Raw genomic sequence first — 18127 nt, forward strand, 5'->3', positions numbered from 1 at the left:
AAAACAAACAAAAAAAAACCGGTGCCAGTACTAAAATCACTGAGATTTGGGGGGGTCTGGATTAACTTTAATGGAAAAAGTGCTGATTTTTGAAGAATATCAACGAGATTACCCCCAAATCAGTGCGACACACACAGGATATCAGCAAGATTAACCCCAAATCAGTGCGACACACGCAGGATATCAGCGAGATTAACCCCAAATCAGTGCGACACACGCAGGATATCAGCGAGATTAACCCCAAATCAGTGCGACACACACAGGATATCAGCGAGATTAACCCCAAATCAGTGCGACACACACAGGATATCAGCGAGATTAACCCCAAATCAGTTCGACACACACAGGATATCAGCGAGATTAACCCCAAATCAGTGCGACACACACAGAGCACCAGCGAGAGTTCACATGTCTGCGGTAAAGTTTAAAGAACTGCTAAGAGGGATTTGCAGTACACGTTTGTGAGAGTCCGTGCACCTTTAAATTTTGAAGAACCGGCTGCCACGTCCCATGGAGACGGCGGGCTCTGCCAGTTGATAATTTAAAAGTATTAATTATTTAAGAGGATATTAAAATATTAAAATTTTTAGCAGCTCAGCCGTACAATAGCATAATGCAGACCTGCTCCTTATCCGGCCGCAGTTGTACCACTTAATCTTGGAATTAATTTACAATTCAAACCGGTTTTCAAAGGAAATAGTTTTACCTTCTGAACTGTTTAAAGCTTTTTCCTTCCAAATAACTCTGAGACACTTGGTTTAACCTCCTCATGGTTATTTGTGGCTTTGCAGCCGTTTCCAGCAGTGGAGCAGTTAACCCATGCGAGTCTTAATGCTGTGGGTAATTATCGAGAGTATCTTCAATACATTTCTAGCCAAAGCCTTTTCTTAAGTAACCGTAATGCCAGTCCCGTGCCTTCCGCCTCGGCTAGCTTCTCATATATAGAAACACCCCAAAATTGACTCCTCCTGCTGTGGTGGATGCCCTGTTGCAGGGCTGGCCAACTCCAGTCCTCAAGGGACACCAACAGGTCAGGTGTTCGGATATCCCTACTTCAGCACAGGCAGCTCAGTCGACTGGATATCCTGAAAACCTGACCTGTTGGCGACCCTTGAGGACTGGACTTGGTTAGCCCTAATGTAGAACATTTGCCCATGCAAATGAAGGGTTTAACTCTATGGTTTCCTTGTACACACTCAGGTAATTTCAGGCAGCATTAAGTTGCAATGTGTACCCTTCTCTTTCCCTAATGTTGTGCACATACTGTAGCAGGCCATGGGAAAGCAGAGGGAACACCGGGCGAGATTGATACAGAAGCCCTGATAAATTACAAGTCCCAGCTGCCAGATGTCCTTACAGGCAACAAAAAGGGGGGAGACGGGAGGCAAGCAAGGCAGGCCCCTCCGGTCCATCATGTCAGCCCCTGTGAAGTGGTATTCAGTGCTCTGGGGGACCCGAGGCAAGTGTTAGAAATGGAAGCAAGTCTACAGTGTAACTGAGCAGCGCGCCGGCCTGCAGCGGCCTCGGGAAACCCCCCAGGCTACAGAGATCCGTCTTATCTGCTACATTGCACTGACTCAGGCGGAGAACCTCACATCACCTCGCAGACTATAACAGAGCATGCACAGATTCAGTGAGGCAGCTCCCATCCTTAAAGGGACTAGAATGCCCGTTCCTGTGGCTTCTTTCCAGCTCTGTACACAAGCTTCCTTCCTCCACGGCTTCTTGGCTTTTTGCAGGTGCAACTTCTTTTTTTATTTTTAATTTACACTTAAGCTTTCTATAAATAAAAAAAAAACATTTCCGCGAGTGAATCCTCAGTGGAAGCACAGATCTCTGCTTATTTTGACATGGACTAGCTTTAGCTTTCGTAGACCTGTAATAGTTGGCTGATTTAGTTGTCTTGCTGTGATAGTGACTTATGAGAAATAGAGTGTAAGCTCTGTGCCGCAGGGATTCTCCTCTCCTGTTGTTTAGTATTGTGTGATATTGTAACGCTCTGCTATCATCACCGGGAAAAAATACAATTATAACGGTGCCTTTCAACTCCGAAGCATTTTTTCAATGACAGGTTACGGATTTTATTACTAGTGTGTCAATGTGATTTTAGATGTATTTACATTTTTTTTTAAATAAAGGTCCTATGATTTGCCATATATCTGCTTTTGTATCCGTCTATAATTCTGGGTTTCATTTTCGTTTCATTGAGCCTTTATGCAGACGCCTCTGGGATGTATTCTTGGCAGCACCAATTTGGCAGCCTCCAAGTAAGAGCGACAGCAGCAGAATATACCTTTGATGCTCCTAAATTGCTCCCAACAGGTTAGGTTTAGTCTGCCCTTATTAGTATCTTGAGTTCAGCGTACTGTACCTGATGCTGGTTTTTAGGGTCATGAGAGAGACATTATACTGTAATGTAGTAGTGGTGCAGAATGTGTTACATCACATTATAATATCTGTGTTTAGTTCCACTACGCCTCTTCCTCCCTCCTCCTCCCTCCTCCTCCCTCCTCCTCCCTCCTTCTCCCCCTCCCTCATCCTTCTCCTCCTTTTCTTCCTTTTCCTCCTTCTCCTTCTTTTCCTCCTTCTCCTACTCTTAGTGAGCGACAGGCGGGGTGCTCTGCTTTGTATCCCCCACATGGATTTCTTTATATTAAACCTCCATTTTTAGTGCACGTTATTTTCTTTCACCGTGCACTTGTTATTGGTTTATTTTGATATTTGTTTTCCTGGCTTCTTTTTGTCCTATTTGGTTCTGAAAAATCAAGTAGGATGTCAGTTTATCTGATTGGCTGGCTTCACCGGCGAAGGTAAACCAGAACAAAATAGGCCTATTAGTACCGGTACAAAGTACTCTAGTAATATACATTTGTGATTACTTTTAAATTGTTGGTGAACTTCTCTTCTCTTAATTGTACATTTTGTTGTGAATTAGCAGTGTGCACATCGGCAGCACACACGTGTATTCCTCATTTTACTCTTGTATAGTCGGTCGGCATACAGTAGCGGTCTGTTCTTTTCATGCATAGGACCGTGACATTTTGACACTACAATACACTCAATGAAAATGCCAGTCTTGGCAGTTGTTATGTTTTTTTACTTTACTTCCCCCAATGTCCCCGTAGCATCTGGAGATCCCCCCCACCCCCTAGTTCATGAAATATTTGTAGTCTTTTTTTGTGTGCTGGTTTTGACATAAACCCCCCTACGACAAATATGGCCACTGGTCTCACCGATAGAAAGCCCCTGTATCATGTGGCTTTTGTGTTGGCTATCAGAGAGGGCCCTGATCCCGTGGCCATTTCTAGTGTATAGCTTGCGTGGTACAATGCTGTCTTGTTGCTCGAGAACCGGGAAGTCGTTGGACATCAGGGTGGAACTGCGGCTTTAAAGCAAAATTTGTCTTAATCGTTAATCCCCTATAGATTTTACAGCACTCGCCAACTTGATTCAACACAAAATTATGTGTACATCACATATATGGATGACTGCATCATTTAGGGCCACAAGAAATAGTAGACCAAAAGAGGTTCATGGCTAACAGAGTAAATACCGTTGGTCAACCTGGTTCAAATGAGCCTTTTCTCTGAAGGAGGGGTCTACAACTTGTTGAACCATGTTTGTCTTGTCACAAAGAGACCACCTAGTTCAACAGATGTGGACTAATGATTTCCTGGCAACTTGGAATAATAAAAATGGGTTCTAGTAACATTACACTAGTGAGATAGCGAGTGAGGGAGTTCTGCCACTGTTTGGATGTCAAGTCCTGCACTTATTTGGCACTATGAAAATATCTGTTAAACCAGGGACAGGAGGTGCTAGTATTGGCACTTGCCTGCTCTATGGGACCCGCTAGTCCAGTATGCGCTCAATAAGACAAATACTTTGGGAACAATTGATCCATTCAAATTACAGCCACAACATATATTAGAGGTGCAGTAAAGTGAAAGCACTTATCCATGCAACATTAGTTCTCACATTTAAGCAGCTGTTCATAATTCACGAGCTGTTCAATAGCCTTGTACATGTGAGTGAAAAAGCCTTCCAAATAGCCAAGCAAATAATTCGCAGCACTTTCCATGCCAAAAGGGACTTGTAAAGCATTGCTTATACGGGGTAAAATATTCAGCAATTCTTAACGTTCCCCCCTCCCCACCCCCCCAAACTACTGGAAGAGATTTTGTAATGAAGCATGTGATCACTGCGGAAAGTTAATGTAGAGGCAAGTCACAGAAAGGAACCGAATAAAAGTTACAACGCTCTCCGAAACTTCAGCACTTCAGCCGATCAGGCAGCTAAAGGGTTAAATAAACATGGATGCTTGCTACCAGGGCAAGAAAGATGTGATTATGCTGCACAAATATATAAATAGAGCATAAAAATAAACAATTGAGGGATTGTGAGAGCGGGATACAAATTTACCAGAAGCACGTAGTTAAATTGATGGAATGGTTCAGATTGGCACCAAAAGAAAACCCAGATTGTTGGAGGAAATAGTGAAGAGACAAGCAGTAAAGATGCAGTTCCACCAAGTGTGCCTTTTTTATTATTATTATTTTTTACAAATCTTATTATTTTATTTTTTCAGAGTCACATTATTTTGTGCAATCGTCTAGTTTTGTTAGCACAGACGGGACATCTTTGTGAAATCACGCAGCATTTTTCTATTTTGTAAATGTATTACTGTAACAAGATAAATCTAAACACAAATGACTGGTAAGGATGACTGTAGGATTTTTTCAAACATATTTTGATACAGAGATATCCTTAGTGCCTGACTTTAAAAAAAAAAGAAGGTACCTTCGAATAATCACGGATTTCATTTAAAAGGCATTGCACTGGACTTCTTACATTTTGAATAGCCCTATCTATCCCAAAACTGGAATAGCCCTCACATTACAGCCCCCAGAAATAGTTGTCTCCATTCAGTATATTCAAGATCTGGTTTTCAGGTTCTCCAAGTATCTGAACCCCCAAAGTTAGGGCTGTTTTGGGGTAACGAAGACCAGCCGGAGTCTCTGGGTGTCCTCTTTTATCAAAATATATGGCATATCCTACACAGATGGAATGCAACCATTAAGAATAAGCTTTACCAGGATGGTTTTGAAGAACTGGTTTATAACTCCAATCGGACCCCTGCAGCTTTGAAATCGCACGGCATTCCTCCCTTGTCCGATTGGTGGAAGTTCCTCCGGAGTTTGGGCTGAAACACTTTTCACATGAGGAAATCTGTGTACACGTTAGTTGGGAAACTGCTTGAATGAATAAGGGTGGGGGAGTATATTGGAAGAAGGAGTGACTCAGCGAGTAAAGACACTGACTGGCCCTGAGATTGTTGTAGGGGAACCTGGTTCAATTTTGGCGTCGGCTCCTTGTAACCTTGGGCAAGTCACTTTATCTCCCTGTGCCTCAGGCACCAACAACATAGATTGTAAGCTCCACCGGGCAGCATGAATTTGGATAAATTCCAATACCCTTCTCAGTACTAAACATCACTAGAAAAGGGTATTTTTACTTAGAGCACCATATTTTGGGGTCTGTCAGGATTTGTATGGCTTTTCTGTCCAGTGTCTTTAAGATCTTATTGTTAATTTAACAAATAAAATATTACACACATCTAAATACTAAACATTGTTGAGCCTCAGCTAGGCTTGGGCATTAATGAATAATAATTATTCTCCCAAAATGTATTGTGCTATCAATATTTATTGTGACATATCTGCCCAATGGGACAAAAAGAAAGAAACTTTTTTTTTATCAATGTAAAAAAATAAATAAAACAGCATTTGGAAGGTGTTTCGTTTTAGTAAACAAAAAAGCCCCAGTGCACGTCCAATGTGACACATTATTTAATTCATTAATACATTTTCTTCTCATAAGTATGGAACATTTAGCACAATCATTTGGCCAAAACATGTTATATCTGCCACCACGTCAAGGTAGAAACTTTCAGCCGGTTCCTACACTACCGATTTTATACTGAATTTCCTACATAACATGGATAAAGACAAAACAATGATCTAGTCAATATAATGGTGTCCGTGACAAGTTAGGGGTGCCAAAGGGGTTCAAATGTATAAGCACTACGGGGCACATGCATCGAGCGTTGGTACGGGTTATTACATTCGTTCCATGGGAGTTAACGCCGGTACGGGTGCAATGACCTTTATTTATTTATAAAAATGTTTTACCGGGAAGTAATACATTGAGAGTTACCTCTCATTTTCAAGTATGTCCTGGGCACAGAGTTATAATAATACATGGTTATCTTAAAAGAACAGAGGTTATACAGTCAATTCACAGACATTTCATGGACAGATAGAGTTTGAAAATTCAGTACAGGGGATAAAAGGGCTGGTGAGTTTCAGATTGAAATAGGGAAGCTTTAACATTACCAAACAACAGCGAGCTGCAGCAAACGGCTCACCCCCTTCGTCTGTGCCAAAGGCTGTCCACCTTTGGGTGATGCAGATGTACCCTGAAGGGGTTCAGAGTGAATGCAGCTGCAAATACAACGTTCTTTATCCTCTTGGCTCATTAACATTCCATTGGGTGGGGATGATGTTCCACAAAGTACAAGCAAATGTTAACCCTTAGCACGCTGGTCCTGTGCAGAGGGGAGCAGCTCTTGGGGAGCCTCATCAGACGTCCGCCTTTGAGTGATGCAGATGTACCTTTACTGGGACTTGATGCCTGTGCCCCTTAGTGCTATATGTCAGTTACAGTACAGTGCAATTAAAACAGGTTAAAAAAAAAGGGAAAAAAATGCCCTAAAATAGTGTGGGGGGGGGGAATAAAGTGTAAAAAATATATACTTCCCAAGCTTATTGCTACAGCAAAGGTTATCTACAGTACACCTTTCTCCTGGGGGAAAACATTTACTGTATCAATCACTACTTCTAATACGTTTGACATGGTTACAGGCTTAACATGTTTTGGCAAAAAGATTGACCAATACATATGGGAAGGAAAAAGAGTGACCCATACATATGGGAAGAAAATATGTGAGTTAACGAAATAATTTGTTCCATTGGATGTGCGTTGGGGCGTCTTAGTTTACCGTTGCATTTTTCAGGTCACTTTCCTAGTAACTCTCCAACTGGTACTGTTGTGGACCCTCAGATTCAGGCTGATTATCGATAACTGGAGTCCAGGTTCTTTGAGAGAAAGAGTAAGTTTATTGATACTTACAATACAAACAGGTGCAGGGAGAATCAATTTGACATAAAAGAAGACTTCAGGCTGATTCTGAAGAAAGGCACTCTCTTTCTTCAGCTTTTATACAGTTTGCTATACATCACATGTTACGTTACCAAGCATATTACAAAAATTGACTTATCATTCCATAGCAATTCTATATTAAAAGGCTGACTTGTCTCTTCTCAGAATTTATATATCTGTTTTTATCTTGTAAAAACAGACCACAACAGAATACAGTATATCACATGCTCTAGAAGATTGACCAACCCTACTGTTGATTGTAAACTGCCTGGTGACAGTTTTTTTTTTAACTGAGAGCAGAACCATTAGTCATCCGGACATACATATAGACACATTTAACCCATTCACCACATGTAGTTATTACATTACAAGCAACTCTGGCCCCCTCTATCAGCAATAGTCCAGAATTCCATATCAGTACCATTAAGTATATCAAGATAAAATACTAAGGGCTTGGGTTTTTGAACTTGTTAAGATTGTGTATTTCTAAATATATTTAGTTTTAACAATCATTGCAAGTTATAGGTGTTTGTAAATAAATTATAGTTGTAAATATATAAACCATCCTTACTTCCACCGGACATCAGAGACAGGGAAAGTGATGGGATTAGGTGCAAAGCGCCAGGCCTCGGACCTAGGCGGGTGCTGCTGTCATTGAAAGTGGAGAGTAAAAGATGGGTGCTAACTTCCCTTTTTACGGGGTAGATTCTCAGATCGCCGTTAAATCTGAACAGGAAAAAAACAGGAGATTTGTGGGACTGCGAACCCTTCGAAAATAGCGGAAACTAGTTGAAAAATATTTTTTTATTATTAATTACATAATAAAAATCACTGAACAAAAACTACAAACAGGACAAAAAATCTCCTCCCACGCATTTCGCACTAGAAAGGAGTTTTCTCAAGGAGTACTTAAATCTGGCTTACTGATGTCTTGTTACCTAAATCCCTGAGTTTCACGGTATCCTCAAAGCTACATGCAAAAACAATGGCTGTGAGTTACTGTATCTTATTAGCATACACTTAGCGTCATGTCAAGTGAGCAATGCCTTGCATTAGCTTTAAATAACATGGCGTTAAGCCCGTCTTACCCAAAGATGGCGTTACTTCTATCAGGTTCCTGAATAGTTGTTTAATTCAAGTTTAAAAAAAAAAAAAAATAAGACAGGAGGGGACAATAACCCAGTAAATAACAATACAATAGTTAAATCATACCTAACTGTGGTCTTACTCTCATCCAGACCTTGTAACAGACCTGTATCAGGGTCTGGATGTGAGTAACGCCACTTGTTGCTCTCATGCTACGTTCTATCCCTGCGTTAGCTGTAACGGAGCTCTGAGGATATGTGATGTTAGAGCGAGCGCCTCCTTTGCGTATCATTAGCCGAACGTCCGTTATAATAACACATGGACTCGTTACGGCTGAAAACAGCTAGGTCCCCAGTGGCCGCTGCTGCGCACGCTACGGCGTGCATGCCACACACCGGAACAGTCCTCTATGGGGCAGGCCCCAGTCGGCGTGTGTGCGTGCCAAAAGACAACATTTTTGTCTTTTGGCGCAGCGACAGAGCATTGACCACGTCACGGCGGCGGTTCAGCCAATGAGGGCGAACCAGCCATGTCATGTCAAGACCACGCCCCCGTCAGACCCCCCCTCCTGTCGGATCTCTTGCTCTCCACTGCAAGCACAACCGCAGACCACAGCTCGCGGCTGAATCGGGTGCATGCGCCAACAGACGCCCCGGTGCTCGTGCAGCCGTGACCACTAGGGCGGTAGCGTAATGCATCGTTACTGAGCTTTGAAGATCCCCGTTAGCATTAGTTAACATATCGTTAAGTATTTAGCGGACTTCTGAGGCACTACCCTGCATTGGCTGATATGCCTTCAACGAGGCTTAAAGTGCATGTCACAAACTGTCCCCCAACATCAATGGCTGCCATGGTTGACTGACAGTAAGTAGTATCGCGATAATAAAAAAAGTAATGAAATATTGTACTGTATGTCATTATATTGCCGCAACTCTGACCTGAGTGTTTTAGTACGTTACTATGTCTATGCCAGATTGTCTACCCCTTTTTTAAAAAGACTTTGAAGCAGCGCACAAACGTAATAAAAAAAATATGAATTTTATTTATACCATAGATAAAAAGCGGCACAAATCCTCCCAACGTGTTTCACACCGGTTGGTGCATTTCTGTATCTCAATTGGTTATGAATGATGACGAGTGTAAGACCCACTTGATATACTGATTTGTTCACTTCACACACAAGCAGGGGACACTATTTCAGCATGTTCTATGGAAGAGCTTTTGAGCATGTTTTTCCTTGTTCGTTCTTGAACACCCATTTGCAAACTTTGCTTTCTAGCACTTTTTAACGGCTGTGAAGTATTTGATCCCAACTCTCTTTAAATGAGAGAATGCTAAATGTAATGATGGCTTGCCTGTCCTCCAATGAGATCGAAGGAGAAGAAAACTTTTGCAATACATTGTATAGATCTGGCCAAACCACATTAACATTATACATAACATTAACATTATGCCATTGCATCATTTCAAGACAATTCAGTGCTATCGACGGGGAAAAAAAATCCTCCTATATTTTTGTTTATCCAGAAAATATTTTTTTCGTACAAGCTATCCTCAACTTGTTGAAGGAAAAACAATTGGTTACCTGTAGCTTTATCTATATCTGTGTGTATAATATGTTATCTATCTTAATTTTCTTAATGGTATGCATATATAATTGTATCGATCATTCTAACATGAAAATATATATTCTCACATGGTAAGATATCTGGTTCAATGAAATGAGAGAGAGAGACGTAGAGGTATCTGTACTGTGTTAGCCGAGCTTAATAATAAAAAACTAATAGACGATACCGTTCTGTGGCTAACGAAATGCTTTTATTTGTGCGAGCTTTCGAGATACACTGATCTCTTCTTCCTTTCGGCGTTACAATGGATAAAGCAAGAAAGGTTTTTACTTAAAAACATTGCATCACGGAATATATATGTGACTGAAGCCTATCCCTCCCCCCTGTGCAGTATGCGATTTTTGACTTAAGGTGTTAAATGGTCCTTGAATGTAATCAATGTAAGAATGTGTGTGTGTGAGTATGTTTGTAAATATAAATGTATAAAGCGCCCACAGTGTATAGAGCGCTTTACAAAAGGTGTGCGTGGAGTGGGTGTGTATACCAATGGTGTGGGTAGGTTTAGAAATGTAAGAGGGTGTTGCATTACTATCAATGTGTGTAGATACTATGTGGTCCCTATTGGTATATAGGGATAGAATTACATTGTACATTTGTATGTGTAAAATGCAGTTGTGTGTGCCCCTGCCCTGTCTCACCTATGTAGTAGCAGCCCCCTGGGCATTTCATGCACATGATGAGGTACACGACATTGCTGGAGGAACAGGTGAACCTTCCTCTGATTTTGTACTCCAGATTCCTGTGTGGTATTTGTATGGTGCCCGCTGTGTGGAGCATTGCGCAGGTTTTGCATCTTGCGTCCTGGCATGGTCTTGTCCCGCATTCAGTTGTACTGTTGAATACTTTACTCCTCACCATCATTTTCTTGCGATTACGAGGTTGTCTGTATGATAATAAGGGTGTTTCAGGGAAGACCTGTTGCAGTCTTGTATCTTTGTGTGTGTGTATATATATATATGTATATATATACATACATACACACACATTATGTTACCCCCTAATTATATATTTGTGTGGTCATATTTATGTAAGATATATACATTCTATATTTTATGATATCCATCATTTCATTGTACTGTATATCATTCTATATCTGCAGCATTGCATTCATCTTCCAGCAGCATTGTCTCTAATTTCTGCATTTAAAATTTATTAAATGCCTATTAATAAATATTTTCTGTCTGTCCATCTGTCAGTCTATATACATATGTACCGTATCTGTAGATTATTGTATCTATACATTATTTTATCTATCATCTATTTATATAATATTCTATATACTTATAATACTATCTATAATTATCTAATAATTTATTAAATAGTTATCTATCTATGCACCTGTCTATTTATCAATCTGTTGTTGATATTGTTTATCTGCTGTATCAATTGTTTCAGTATAATTTACTATTCTATCTTATCCATCTATTATTTCATGTAACTGTGCTGTGAATTCAATATGTTTATGTTGTGTCTGTCATCTCAATGTTATCTATCATTTTGTATTGAGATATATATATATATATATATATATATATATATATATATATATATATATACATACTACACATCTATTGTTTTTATAGCAAAATACATTATTTTATTAGTTACTATTTATCTGAATATCATTTCATAAATAAAAAATAAAAAAACATTGCTTTATCTATTATGTCCACCATTCACTTCGTACATATCTGTCTATTATTGTAATTATAATGTAATCTATTCTTATCTATTTGTCTTGCATTATCTGGGTATATAAAACATAATTCTATCTAATCTATCAACATTGTTCCTGTATGGGGCATCATTTTATCGATTTGATCTATCGATCCATCTGTACATCTGTCCATGACTGTGTTTAGCATTTCATCTATTAGCTATATTATCTATCGATCATTACCCATGTATGTAGTGTTATCCATCTATTTAGAATTCTTCAAGTCTATCCCCTCTCCCGCCCGCCCTCCTCTCTCTTCTGGGTATCAGTCTATCATGTTATCCATCCTTCGGTTTTCTAATCACCTATTACATTGTTCTATTATCTCTCGGGTTTCCGTCCCTTCTCCTCTTTGACTTTCACTTTGCTCTCTTTTTGTTCTCCTTCTCTCCGTTCCTCTTTATCTCGTTGTATCCTTCCAACCTGCCCACTTTTACTGTTCTTCCCGAGTCCTTTCCCAGTTCCTCTCTCACCCCACCTTTCTCTCTCTGCCTGTAGCTTTCTCATCATCCCTCTTAATATTTTTGCCTGGGGTTTCCATTCTTTCTTTCTGCGTGTGGTTTTGGAGCGAGGAAGTCCCCCCTTGGCTATACAGTAGATTTGTACTTTTTTTTTTTGTCGTTGAGTTGTAAGTTTCCTCCTTTGCTCTCTCAGATAAATCTGGGAGGATATTCCAGTCTGAGCAGCATCGCTTATTGTAAGACACCAACAGCCTTTTTGTAACATTCGCTTTTCCCCTTTGGTACAGCCGAGCCCGCTGACAGATCATTCAAATTCAATTGTTTTATGTCTAAGCTGAACAGCTAATTAAAGTAGGGATGATTAACCTGACTGGCAGTGTCGCTCTCACTCTCTCGCTCTCTCTCTCCCTGGGTTTCCTTCTCTCTCCCTCCCTCCTGATTCAATCCGTCTTTTTCTCACTCTCAATCTCTCTCTCTCTCTCTCTCTCTCTCTCTCTCTCTCTCTCTCTCTCTCTCTCTCTCTCTCTCTGTGTCTCTCTGTCTCTTGCTCTGTTTTTCCCCCTCCTCTCTTCCTAAACGTGGTCTGCTTGCTGATGGCAGAATGGCACTCAGAGATTTGTGCATTGTGTCTGGTTTCCTACGGGCAGGCTGACCCAGCGCCTCTAGGGAGTTATCAATAGACCACTCAGAAGAGACAGAGACAGGAGAGAGGAGGGGCGGGGGTGGGGGGGTGGGGGGGGACACAGACACACAATCAATATCCAGAGTACAAGCAGCACCGAAGCCATATTTTTTTTTTTTTTTTTTTTAAAGAAGTCTCAGGACTTGGGTGACAAAGAAGGTTTTTTTTTTTTTTTTTAATCTTTTTGCCATTTTTTTTTTTTTATTAACAAAGAGGCAGTGGAGGAGGTTCTAATAAATTTGGAAGGAAACAGTTCCCTGTCTTGGGGAAAAAGGAGAACTCCTGAGCTGATTAGCATTCACAGCAGGTATGAGACATTCTCTAGCCCATCTCACTCTGTCGCTAGTGGTTTATAAACGGCGAGTGTGTGTAGGGGGAGTTTTTAGGTGTGCGATGCTGCGAGCGTGTCTGTGTCTTCATATTTTGGCTGTCTTACTTTGGGTGTGTGTTCTGTTGTCCTATTATTAATTTTTGGAAGATCGGCTAGCAATAGGCACAAAGCAACTACGATTCTGTATATTTCAAGGATGGGAAAAAAGCACAAGAGTGTTGGCAGTGTCCATGTGTGTTGTTTTTGGCTTTGTACACCCCACATGGGGTGGAGAGAACGAAGACGGGGGGGGGGGGAGCGGTGTACAATTTAATATTTAGCAGGTGGATTTGGACTGGAGTTTCTTAACGCTTGACCGCCAGTTTTAAAAGAGAAGCTGTTTCCTATATGCATGAAAGGAAGCAGCTTTTTTTTTTCTCTATTCCCTTCTCTCTCTCTCTCTCGCTCTGTGTCCCTGCTTTTATTCCCTCTTTGGTAGACAGCAGGAGGGATCCTGGCTTCCAGCCCAAAAGCCTCCAAGTGTTCTGCACTTGTTTCAGGGAGACGCTGCCCAGGGGGGTTTTCATTTATGTGTATGTGTGTGTGTGTGTGTGTGTGTGTGTGTGTGTGTTTTCAGCGCCGAACAAAGAGTTTCTCTCTCTATTTTTTTTTTTTTTTTTGCATGGAGAACGGCAGGTGGGGAGGTAGGATGTCCTTGGAGGAAAACACACACACAAAAAAGAATTCTGGGGGTGTTCTCCATAGAAGAAAGGGGGAGTCGCTGGATGCCTGGCAGGTTCACTCATTTTATTAGTTTATTTCCAAAAGTCATTACTTTTCACAGTTTGAATACAACTTGGAGAAAAATCTGGAAAATCTATTTTTCTTTTGCCTTTACAGATTATTCTTTTTCTTTTGTGCGGGGGGGGGGGGGGGGGGATTTTGAACCACTTGAATTAATTTGACGTTGTGTTTAATCAACTAAAAAACTGTCTCTAACAAACTCTGTATCTGACAAACTCTCACATTTCCTTTTACTTGGAGGCAATAAACCTGAAGGAGTCCGAATCTACAATAAGTTGCCCGTCGTCACTATCAGGAATAACCAATAGCAGAGTCCCTCCCCCAACATGAGGTTTTCTATCAGTGCTTGAATTGGATATATAGGGGACTGGGAGGTATAGTCCGTTGGTTGCAAGAATAGGGGAGGGGGAATAACATTTTTGGAGAGTTCTATATTGATGTTTGAGTCCCAGTTCTATAGGTGAAAACAACCCTTAGCTGGTTAAAAAGGTAGAGTTGTAGTTAGAAATTGACACGTTGCAATGCAAAGTAACAGTAAGAGAAGAAAGGTGTATCTCATATCTGTGTATTGTGTCTATCATTTCAGCTATGTTTCTATTATGCTTTATTGATCATTACACACTGTATATCTGATTTTCATCTGTAATCTACATTCTATTACTTTACAAGAGGTAAATCCATCGCAACTATAGATGAAATCCTCTTGGATTGCTTGACGATTTGTAATGTGTTACAGCACTTACAAATACATATAGCAAAGTTCAGGGAGGCAAAATGCGAGCCCTCCCCCCCCAAACACCTGCTGCTTTGAATGATCTGAACCCATCATCTATATACCTTCCTAGTGCCACACCCCCTACTTAATCCCATGCACATACCCCATTATCTCCCTCACCCCTTGTGTGGATTTATGTTTACATGTATATACACACACAGGAGGTTAAATCTATACACACATATTTTATATTACAGTATATTGTCCTGCAGTGAATCAACACGGGCTGCTGCTGATTTTATATATATATAAAATCAGCAGCAGCTGTTGTCGATCTACTGCTGGATGAAGGCCTGGATGAAGGCCTCACCATTGATCTTTCAGGTACTGTGGTTGTAGCCTTTCTTCTCCACCAAATTTTCTGATTTCATCCGCCCATCTTACTTTTGGTCGTCGTCTTGGTCTTTTTATGTATGTGTGTATGTATGTATATCTGTATGTATGTCTGTATGTATGTATGTATGTCTGTGTGTGTGTATGTATGTATGTGTGTATGTCTTTATTTTTATAGCGCCATTAATGTACATAGCGCTTCACAGTAGTAATACACGTGACAATCATATAAAAAATATAATGGGAATAAGTGCTTCAGACATAAAAGTAACATTGTGGAAGAGGAGTCCCTGCTCCGAAGAGCTTACAATCTAATTGGTAGGGAGAACATACGGAGACAGTAGGAGGGCATTCTGGTAAGTGCGTCTGCAGGAGGCCAAGCTTTATGTATCATGTATAGTATTAGTCACGGTGCTATTCATATGCTTCTATAAGCAAGTGTGTCTTAAGGTGGGTCTAAAAGGTGGATAGAGATGGTGCTAGTCAGGTATTGAGTGGAAGGGCATTCCAGAGGTGTGGGGCAGTCAGTGAGAAAGGTTTAAGGTGGGAAATGGCTTTAGATACAAAGGGGGTAGAGAGAAGACATCCTTGAGCAGAACGCAAGAGTCGGGATGGTGCATAGCGAGAAATTAGGGCTGAGATGTAAGGAGGAGCAGAAGAGTGTAAAGCTTTAAAAGGAGTATTGAGTGCAAGATGTGGGATTTGATTGGAAGCCAGGACAGTGATTTCAGCAGGGGAGACACTGAGACAGATTTAGGAAAGAGTAGAGTGATTCTGGCAGCAGCGTTAAGGATAGATTGTAGGGAGACAGGTGAGAGGCAGGAAGGCCGGACAGCAGGAGGTTACAGTAATCGAGACGGGAGAGAATGAGGACCTGAGTCAACGTTTTAGCAGTCAAGTAACAGGGAAAGAGCGTATCTTTGTAATATTGTGGAGGAAAAAGCAACAGGTTTTAGATATGTTTTGAATGTGAGGGGAGAATGTGAGAGAGGAGTCGCGTGTGACCCCTAGGCAGCATGCCAGTTGAGAGCCATCTTTGTCCAATGGTGATAATTTCATCTTGTGATATGTCCGACCCACTGCCATTTCGATTTCTTCACCCTTGTGATGATATCACAGACTTTTGTTTGGTTCCAAACCCATTCCTTCTCTTTGGGTAATACCCAGGATAGATCTCTCCATACTTCTTTGCTTGTCTGCTGAAGCTTCTGAATTATGTTCACATTTAAGGTCCATGTTTCATATCCATACGTGAGCACAGGCAGAATACACTGGTGTAAAACTTTTCTCTTGAGACACAGTGAAAGGGTCCTCTTGGAAGATTGTCTTGTTTCTTCCAAATGTGCTTCATCCCACCTTCATTCTCCTATTGATTTCATTCAAAAAGTTCCCATCCATTGCAACTTGCTGGCCACGGTAGACATATGCCCTTATTCTGTAAGGTGTGATAGTGTCTCACACACACACACACACACACACACACACACACACACACACACACACACACACACACACACACACACACACACACACACACACACACACACACACACACACACACACACACACACACGCAAGAAAAAGTTTGTGAACCACTTAGGATTTTCACATATTTCAAACCTAAAATGTTATTAGATCTTAATCTAAGTCTTAATAATAGATAAAGATAACCGGATGAACCAAATAACACAACATGATACTTTTTTTTTAACATTTATTTATTCACAAATGATTAAACAGTCAATATCCATGTGTGAAAAAGTATGTGAATCTTTAGATTCAGTACTCTATGAGCAGCAATAACTTCAACTAAGCGTTTCCTGTAACTGCTGGTCAGTCTCTCACATCAGTTTTCAGGAATTTTGGCTCATTCCTCCTTACAGAACTGCTTCAGCTCAGTGATATTTGAGGCTTCCTTGTATGGACAGCTTGTATGGACAGGTCCTACCACAATATTTTGATGGGGCTTAGGTCCGGACTGTGACAAGGCCATTCTAAAACACAGAATTTCTTCTTCTGCAGCCATTCTTTTGTAGATCTGCTTGTATGTTTAGGGTCATTGTCTTGCTGCATGACCCACTTTCGCTTTAGCTTCAGCTCATGGGTGGATGGCTTGACGTTCCCCTCTAGAATCTTCTGATACAATTCTGAATTCATGGTTATGTCAATGATGGCAAGCCGTCCAGGTCCTGAGGCAGCAAAACAGCCCCAAATCATCACACTCCCACCACCATGCTTGAGGTTCTTCTGTTTGGATGCAGTTTTAGATTTTTCCAAACATAATGTTTCTCATTGAGGCCCAAAAGTTCTACTTTTGACTCGTCTGTCCTGAAAACATTGTTCCAGAAGTCTTGTGGATCATCTATGTGCTCATTGGCAAACTTCAGAGGGGCAGCAATGCTCTTTTTAGAGAGCAATGGTGTCATCCTGGCTATCCTTCCATGAACACCATTCTTATTCAGTCTTTTTCTGATAGTTGAGTCATGAACACTCACATTAGCCAAGACGAGAGTGGTCTGCAGATCCTTGGATGTCACTCTGGGGTTCTTTGTGACTTCCTGGATGATTTGCTGGTTTGTTCTTGGAGTGATGTTGGTAGGACAACCGCTCCTGGGTATACTGGCTGTGGTCTTGACCTTTTTCCATTTGTCTCACAGTTGCTTGGTGGTGACCCGAATCCGTAGAAATGGTTTTGTAACACTTTCTTGACTGATGAGCATCGATAACTGCTCTTATGAGGTCCACAAATTTATTTTGATCATGTTATGACCTGTTCCCACATTCCTGTATGGTGAAGAACAAGCTCATAAAGTTTCTGATCTTTATATAGGGTGGGGCCTCCCAAACCTGAAGATATACTTAATTATTTAAACACCTTATTCTAATTATCCCCTTTAATTTAGCTGTTAAAACTAGGGTTTCACTTACTTTTTCACATACCCTGACTTAATTATTAATTGTTTGTCTAATTCATACATAATTTTGTTTCAAAGGACATGGAATTGGTTCATATAAACCCTATTGGATAGTTAAGAAAATACTGGTTTTGATTCAAGAAGGAAACTATGGAATTTCCATAATTATAATTGCCGTTCACAAACTTTTCCCGC

The 18127-nt window shown here is 40.8% G+C and overlaps 1 protein-coding gene across 14 annotated transcripts in view; it reads left to right on the plus strand.

Moving 5' to 3' along the window:
- ZBTB20 (zinc finger and BTB domain containing 20) overlaps positions 1-18127 on the plus strand; it is an 876097-nt gene that overhangs the window by 724714 nt on the left and 133256 nt on the right. The window contains exon 1 of one of the 14 annotated variants that reach the window (XM_075593665.1): positions 12987-13102. The exons of the other annotated variants lie outside the window; for them this stretch is intronic. The gene's annotated coding sequence lies outside the window, so the exon portion shown is untranslated. Of the gene's footprint in view, positions 1-12986; positions 13103-18127 lie in introns of those variants that run through there. 14 annotated transcript variants of the gene reach the window in all.

The sequence above is a fragment of the Ascaphus truei genome, chromosome 3 (genome assembly GCF_040206685.1).
Source record: "Ascaphus truei isolate aAscTru1 chromosome 3, aAscTru1.hap1, whole genome shotgun sequence".
Classification (NCBI taxonomy): domain Eukaryota; kingdom Metazoa; phylum Chordata; class Amphibia; order Anura; family Ascaphidae; genus Ascaphus; species Ascaphus truei.